Here is a 7,889-nt window from a genome sequence, read left to right as displayed (position 1 = left end):
CAAATATTGAATTTGGTTATGTACAACATATTTGGGGGAATAGGACATTAAAAATATATCTGCAAGTGCTAGTCTACCCTGTGTAAAACTGTATCCTAAAGCCCAAATTACCATGTAATGTTACTTAACAGCGCAATGAGCTGTAAAATAGACAATTTTTATGCAGCTGAGCCCTCAAGCTTATTCTTACTTCTAAGACACTGCTTCCTTACTGTGGAAACAAACAAGTGAGTAATAGACATTACTTTCTTTAGTGTTCTTTATGCCACAGTCATTTTTGACCAGGGAGGACAATGAGATAATCTAAATTATATAGATCACTTGTTTTCTTCTCTAGTAGGAAAGATAATGAATGGCTTTGTTTTGATGGCTTTATTGCCTGCAAGATAATGAAGCATCCCAGCATGGATTTCATTAGACTTTCTCTAGTCGTACTATGATACACCCATTAAGAGGTCAGATCTCCTCTTTGATGTAAATGGAACCAGACATTTTGGAGTTTAGCACACTGTGAAAATCGGGGCAGGGATGTTATCAAAAGAGCTCCTGAGTCTTTAGATCAAGGCTAGCTTTGGCCATGAGAGACAGAGAAGCACTAATGCAGCTTATCAAAGTGAAATAGATCACGGTGCTTGTAGGTATGAGGCTGTGAGAGCTTTGACATTTAAACTTCCTCATTATTCACAGGGTTCAGGATTAGAGAATGTGTGCTGCTTAAATATCCAAATACTTATACTGGTTTCATTTGCTGCCTCCCAGGGGGTGGTGAAGATCACAGGGCTATCTTGTCACCAGCAAAGCAGTCTTATGGAGTCAGCTTCAAGACAGCTGCAACGAAAGACTTCTTAAGCTGTCAACTGGGAGGCAATTTAACAACCTGGGGCACAAAATTATAAGGCTGTAAGGACTGGAGGGAGCTGAGATGTATGAGCCCCATGAGGTTTTTTTCTGTTAAAACATCCTGTTCCTATTAGGAACAGCTGCACATTTTATCCCTACAATGATGACTACAAATAATGCATGCTGCAATAAAACCGGGAAGATACTTTGTATGAAAACGTGAATATTGTCTGTTTGATCCTTACATGAATAAGAAATTTTTATTCTCTTTTTTTAACAATTGTTCATGGGGGAAAAGCCTAATACAGTTCTGAGGTCTAGTATATGCCTTTTGGATGAAAGGGAGCAAGAGAAAGAGAAGGCCACAAAGAGATAAGTTGCAGCAACTAAATTAAAAAAAGAGATGAAGGCTGTGCTGTAGCCAGAGTTCTAGCATTTCTTTCCTTTCTTCTTGTTACATCTGCAATGGATAATTGCCAGCTCTTATCAATGATTATTTTCTTGTATCACAGTTTATAAAAATGTCCCAAATAAAAAACTGGCAGCAACTCTCTAATAAGTTAGTGCAGTAGAAAAAAAGGTTATTAATACTTAAAACTTCTTGCTGCAGTGTTCTTAAGGGAGGCACATGCAGTCTCTAAAGCCAGATGTGCCTGCCAAAAGAAGAGGATCACAGGTAAGATGCCTACCTGGGTTTTTACCTTCCAAGTTTTTTTCTTCTCCATGGAAAAACCTATGTGTGGGGTTCCTGGGTAGAATTGATGACTGCACTACTGGCAATATGAAATACTGCGACTTGAGATTAAGAGAGGAAAGTGAGTTTCTGTCCTTCTCTCCTTCTCCTTATACTTGTCTGAAATGGGATTAGTCTTTTGCTGTGGCTGGAACCACAGTGACAGCTTTCTAAAAGTAGCTGGGGAATGGTCCTTGCGCCATTGTTTTCTCACAAAACATGAGTCAGTTCAAAAATCGCCCTGAAAATATCAGGGTATCTGATAGCTAGCATAGATTGAAACAAGATTTCAGGTTTTCAGTCTATTTTTTAAAGAAAGAATTGGAATCCTAGGCATTAAGAGTGTTTTCAGTTGTCTCATAGCTCCTTTCCCACTAGTGTGGATGGAGAAGCTGAAGAAAGATTACTTAATACTTACAAGGCTACCCTGCCTGTCTCCATGACTGCTATAGACAAGTAGCAGTCATATCGGTGGCTCTGTCTGATGAAGCAAAATAGCAGAAATGTCAGGTTGGGCTGCTGGGTGATTTCATCAGTCACAGCTCTACAAGTCTGATTCAGTACTATACAATGACATATGCTTTTTAAGAATACTGAAGCCAAGTTATTTTGAGATGAAAGTCAGAGAGAGATTTGCCCATCTGCATGCCAGGTTAAAATGCTTTAGCTGTGTCTGGCCTTTTTTGTCGAAGCCATGAAAATTGATGTAGTTTTTTTTATGAAGTGTAGCCTAATACATGTTTGAATTGCCTTTGTTTTTCTTCATGCCTTTTCAGAATTCACAGGAGAGGAGATGAGATACAAGGAATAGACCAGCCTTCTCCCATGACAGATAAACACTGTAGGAAACCCTCATATGATTAAACAGTAGAAATTACTTTGCTCATCTGTAGGTATACCACCCTGCCAACACCTCTAATCCAAATGTTTGTCAACTGCTGAAATACAGCAGCATCTGGGTTGTCCTCACTTTTCTCTCTTTTTCCAGCATTATGTGGGCTAAATTCTGGCAGCAAACAGATGCTATGGGACATAAACTTTGTGCTGAGCATTTGCACAGCATGAATTTAGGTTGGAGACACACGATTCCTGCTGGAAGATCTGTGATGATTTCAGATGTGATTGCTCCCTCAGGTGGAGGAAATGTGAGGTCTCTTTGCCTCAGGGCAAAGCAAGGCAAGGTAGGTTAAACTGTCTTCTAGTGAATATTAAATCATCCTAGCAGCTGACACAGGACTGATTAAGAACTCCAACAATCTGTTCTCCTGATTCGCATGGAGAAGTGTTCACCTCCATCAGGGAAGTGATAACATATGGATTGACAGTAATTTCTGCAGTGCACATCTGGCCACGGTTAGATCAGCCTCAGAAGCCCAAACCTAAGGAGGTGAGTAGAAAGTTTTTGGAGGCAGTCGTTGGAAGATTGAATTTCTCAGATAAGAAATGAAAAAACATAAGCCCAAACCCACATAAAATCAGATAATAAAATATTCAGTTTGATTTTTTCCATGGTGTCCCGGAAAGGTGATTAGAACAGAATACCAGAGTCTGGTTTGACAGCTACCCCCAAGTGCACTGGGACTCAAACAGGTTAGGAGAGAATTCCCTTAGGTATCCTGGTGACAGAGTTACTGATGGCTCTGTTGAGTGGTTGCATAACACTTGGTTACCTCTTGTGTCGTGGGCCAGAAGTAGTCAGTACACCTGCAAGCAGGGCAAGAGGATTAATAACAATGAATGTGTTAATTTTGTTTTACTGTCTTTTAAATATTTATTGATTAGAATAATCAATAAATGATCAATAAACTTTGCTTTTATAAGAAATATTTGTCAGTTTTCTATCAGAGTAGTATTCTCTCCTGCCTGCTGATGAGCCATACCCTCTACTTCCTTCCATTTCTCCTTTCTCCCCTCATCCTGGCTTTTTTCATCACACTGAGTTGATACCTTTTGGACTGTAATGAAGTTTCTGTCTGCATGCAGGGAGCTTTCTTCCCATGAAAACCACCTTGGAGAGGACACGATATGTGTGAGGGCCTCCGCAGTGTGGAGGCGTTTGAGCCACTGCCTGGGCGCTTGTCTAAACATATAGAATGGGTTGGAAGGGACCTTTAAAGGTCATCTGGTCCATCCTCCATGCAGTGAGCAGGAACACCTTCCACTAGACCAGGATGCTCAGAGCCCCATCCAGCCTGGCCTTGTATGTTTCCAGGAATGAGCCATCCACCACCTCTCTGAGCAATTTGTTCCAGTGTTTAACCACCCTTATTCTAAAAAATTTCTTCCTAGTATCTAGTCTAAATCTCCCCCTTTTAGTTTAAAACCGTTACCCTTTGTCCTGTCTCAACAGGCCCTGCTAAAAAGTCTGACCTCGTCTTTCTTATAAGTGCTCTTTAAACACTAAAAGGATGCAATAAGATCTCACCAAAACCTTCTCTTCTTCAGTCTGAACAAGCCCAACCCTCTCATCCTGTCTCCGTAGGAGGGGTGCCCCAGCCCTCTAATGATTTTTGTGGCCTTCTCTGGACTCACTCCAACAGGTCCTTATTGTTTTGGTGGCCCCAGAGCTGAACACAGTACTTCAGGTGGGGTCTCACAAGAGCAGAGTAGAGGAAGAGAATCACATCCCTCGCCATCTCTAGACATATCAAGGATGTCAGATCAAGGTCATTAAGAACAGCCAACATGGTTTTACCAAGGGGAAGTAATGTTTGACCCAACTTACAGCCTTCTATGAGGAAGTAACTAGGTGGAGGGATGATGGTAGAGTGGTAGATGTGGTTTTCTTCATATCGGTAAGGCATTTGATACTATCTCCCACAGCATCCTCAAAGATAAGCTAAGGAAGTGTGGGCTTCATGATCAGGTAGTGAGGTGGATCAAGAACTGGTTGAAAGGAAGAAGGCAGAGAGTTGTGGTCAATGGGGCAGAATCTAGCTGGAGATCTGTGACTAGTTGAGTCTCTCAGGGGTCGGTGCTGGGACCAGCACTGTTTAATATTTTCATCAACGACCTGGATGAGAGAACTGAGTGTACCCTCAGCAAGTTCGCTGATGACACTAAACTGGGAGGAGTGGCTGACACACCAGAAGGCTGTGTTGCCATTCAGCGAGACCTGGACAGGCTGGAGAGTTGGGCGGGGAGAAACTTGATGAAATTCAACAAGGACAAGTGTGGAGTCTTGCATCTGGGGAAGAACAACCCCATGTACCAGTACAGGTTGGGGGTTGACTTGCTGGAAAGGAGTGAAGGGGAGAGGGACCTGGGGGTCTTGGTGGATAGGAGGATGACCATGAGCCAGCAATGTGCCCTTGTGGCCAAGAAGGCAAATGGCATCCTAGGATGCATTAGAAAGGGTGTGGTTAGTAGGGCAAGAGAGGTTCTCCTCCCCCTCTACTCTGCCTTGCTGAGGCCGTATCTGGAATATTGTGTCCAGTTCTGGGCCCCTCTGTTCAAGAAGGACAGGGAATTGCTTGAAAGAGTTGTCGTGGTTTAAACCAAGTCCACACACAGCTCGTTCACTAACTCCCCCCCCCCCTTGCTCCCCTGACTCCCGGAGAGTTAGGAAGGAGAATCCAAACAATGTAGTCCCCACGGGTTGAGATAAGCACAGTTTAATAGCTAAGGCACAACGCAAGTCACTACTGCCATTACTACTACAAATAATAATGATAAAGCAAATAACAAGTGAAGAGAATACAACATCTCACCAGCCACTGACCCATAACTTACCCCACCCTGCCCGACCGAGCACCGACCGATACCTCCTCCATCCCACCAGAGCTCCAGCCCTTCCGGGTCTCTCCCAGTTACATCCTGGGTATCACATGCTATGGTATGGAATACCTCTTTGGCTAGCCTGGGTCAGGTGTCCTGTCTTTCCTTCCTCCTGGCCCCCCTCCTCCCTGGCAGAGCATGAGCTCAGAAAAAGGCCTTGAACAAACCAAACACCCGAGCAGTAACTCAAAACATGCTTGCTATCAGCAACCAATCCCAGCCTGAAACACAACACTGCACCAGCTACCAAGAAAGAGAAAAAATGACTGCTACTGCTGAACCCAGGACAAGAGTCCAGCGCAGAGCCACAAAGATGATTAAGGGAGTGGAACACCTCCCTTATGAGGAGAGGCTGAGGGAGCTGGGTCTCTTTAGCTTGGAGGAGACTGAGGGGTGACCTCATCAGTGTTTACAAATATGTAAAGGGTGGGTGTCAGGATGATGGAGATAGGCTTTTTTCAGTGATATCCAGTGATAGGACAAGGGGCAATGGGTCTAAACTGGAGCATAGGAGGTTCCATGTTAACATCAGGAAGAACTTCTTTACTGTAAGAGTGACAGAGCACTGGAACAGGTTGCCCAGGGGGGTTGTGGAGTCTCCTACATTGGAGATATTCAAGGCTCACCTGGACAAGTTCCTGTGTGATGTACTCTAGGTTTCCCTTCTCTTGCAGGGGTGTTGGACTAGATGATCTTTTGAGGTCCCTTCCAAGCCTTAGGATTCTGTGATTCTGTGATTCTGTGACCTGCTGTCCACATTTCATTTGATTTGTATCCCTTCCTTATTCAAAGTAGGGCTGGTCCCTCCCATGGGTTGCTTGAGTGCCACCAAAGATACAATTAGGTAGAAATTTTAAGATTGTCTCAGGTGGGTCCAGAATGGCTAAGCAATGCTGCTAAAGGGAGTTTCCTACTTCTTCAGCATGTCTGTGTTGTGTCCAGGTGAGGGAACTGGGCACAGTGCCCCCAAGAAGGGCTGGACCTCTGGGCATCATGGCTGACAAACTCTTCAGAGCATCTGTGGAGTGTCTGAGGACTGTGAAGCTTAGCTGAGTTTGGCTAGACCTTATGGGGTCTAGGCCCCATAGGGTGGCACAATTGCAGTTACTGATGCCTTCACTTCCACTTTCTACTGCATTTCAAACCCCTCCTCCAACACAAAAGTTAAGAAGGTGGAAAGAAGTGTCCCAGAAAGTAACAGGGCCAAGCAGTATCCTCTTCACTATTTTAATTCTTGGAAACGGTTCGAATCTTCTTGCTAAAATTTTCTAGAATTAGCCAAATTAGATATTGCATATGGAAAATTTCAGTTCAGATAGATGAAGTTTTGTGGGGAATAATTAGCTCAAAAGCAGGTCTTATAATAGGAAATATTTAGCCATCTTCATAACAGCCAGCACTACTAAATTTGCCATGACTAATCCTCAGTATTGTTTTTTCGGCTGGTTGTAGAAAGACAGTTTGTCTGACTCCTGTAATTTAATTCAGTTAATTAGAATAAATGACTATGCCATTTGCCAGGAACACTGCTACTTGCCTGTTTTCTTGTTTTATGGACAGCTTCTCTTATGCTGCCCTAAGGACCATTAAACCTTGAAATAAAGTTCCCACAAACTGATACTGTCTTTTTATATCTGAATGTTATCTCTCTGTGGTAGCTAAGCCAAATGTTTAAGTAACCATGTTGCATGATTTCCAAGACTCCCAATGGGAACTGCTAGCAAAAATATATTTATTGTCCTGCAGGCATATACTACCCCTATCCAACTAGGGTATTTTAGCCATGGTGCTGCTAGGGCTGAGGGTCACACAGTAGTAGGCCCTTTCTTTAAGAAAACAAGCTAGCTGCAGTGGGCCATTTACAGTTACTTAAGTGAGTTAAAAGCTATGGAGATGATCTTGCAAACAAATGGGATGGATGAGTCTAGGTTTTGAGACCTTATCACACTGCATTACAAGCCATTCACATCGTGGACATCCCTCTGTTCTGATGCTGGGTTTAAGAACTGTCAAAGGGCATTTTAAGGAAGCAACAGCACAGATTTTATGCTATACTTGGTTGCCCTGTTTTTTTAGTTTTGGTCACAAGCTAGATTTTTTTTCTGAACATTGTAAATAATGCTGCTCTAAGGGGTTTTTAATGTAAAGGTAGAAATGGAAGAAGGGCTTTCTCCTGCCTCTCTCCAGGGAGGAAATTTAATCACAGCATTATTTTGTTGTATCTAGAAAATGGGAAGCTTCCTGTGTTGTTCACAAAGGGTGATGCTGATTAGGAGAGAATTGGTACATTGAGTGCTCAGCTGGAACAGAAGCAAACCAGAGGTGAGGAGCCTGGGATATGTCTCCACAGTGACCATTGCTATTCAAGGTCATACAGTGAGTTCTCTTCTCCTGCCCCAGCTCTTCACCATAATCTTTTCCTTAATCTCCTCCCCAGGGATTCAGAGACTGTCCTCTATGCCTCACTGGAACACTTTGCCTGGAAAGCTGCCATGAGGTGTGGGTGAGGAAAAAGCACAGCTCTCCTGTCCTGCTCTGC

The sequence above is a fragment of the Melopsittacus undulatus genome, chromosome 2, assembly GCF_012275295.1.
Source record: "Melopsittacus undulatus isolate bMelUnd1 chromosome 2, bMelUnd1.mat.Z, whole genome shotgun sequence".
In the NCBI taxonomy this organism is placed as follows: Eukaryota; Metazoa; Chordata; class Aves; order Psittaciformes; family Psittaculidae; genus Melopsittacus; species Melopsittacus undulatus.
The sequence above is the reverse complement of the archived record's forward strand: the minus strand, read 5'-3'. Positions refer to the sequence as shown.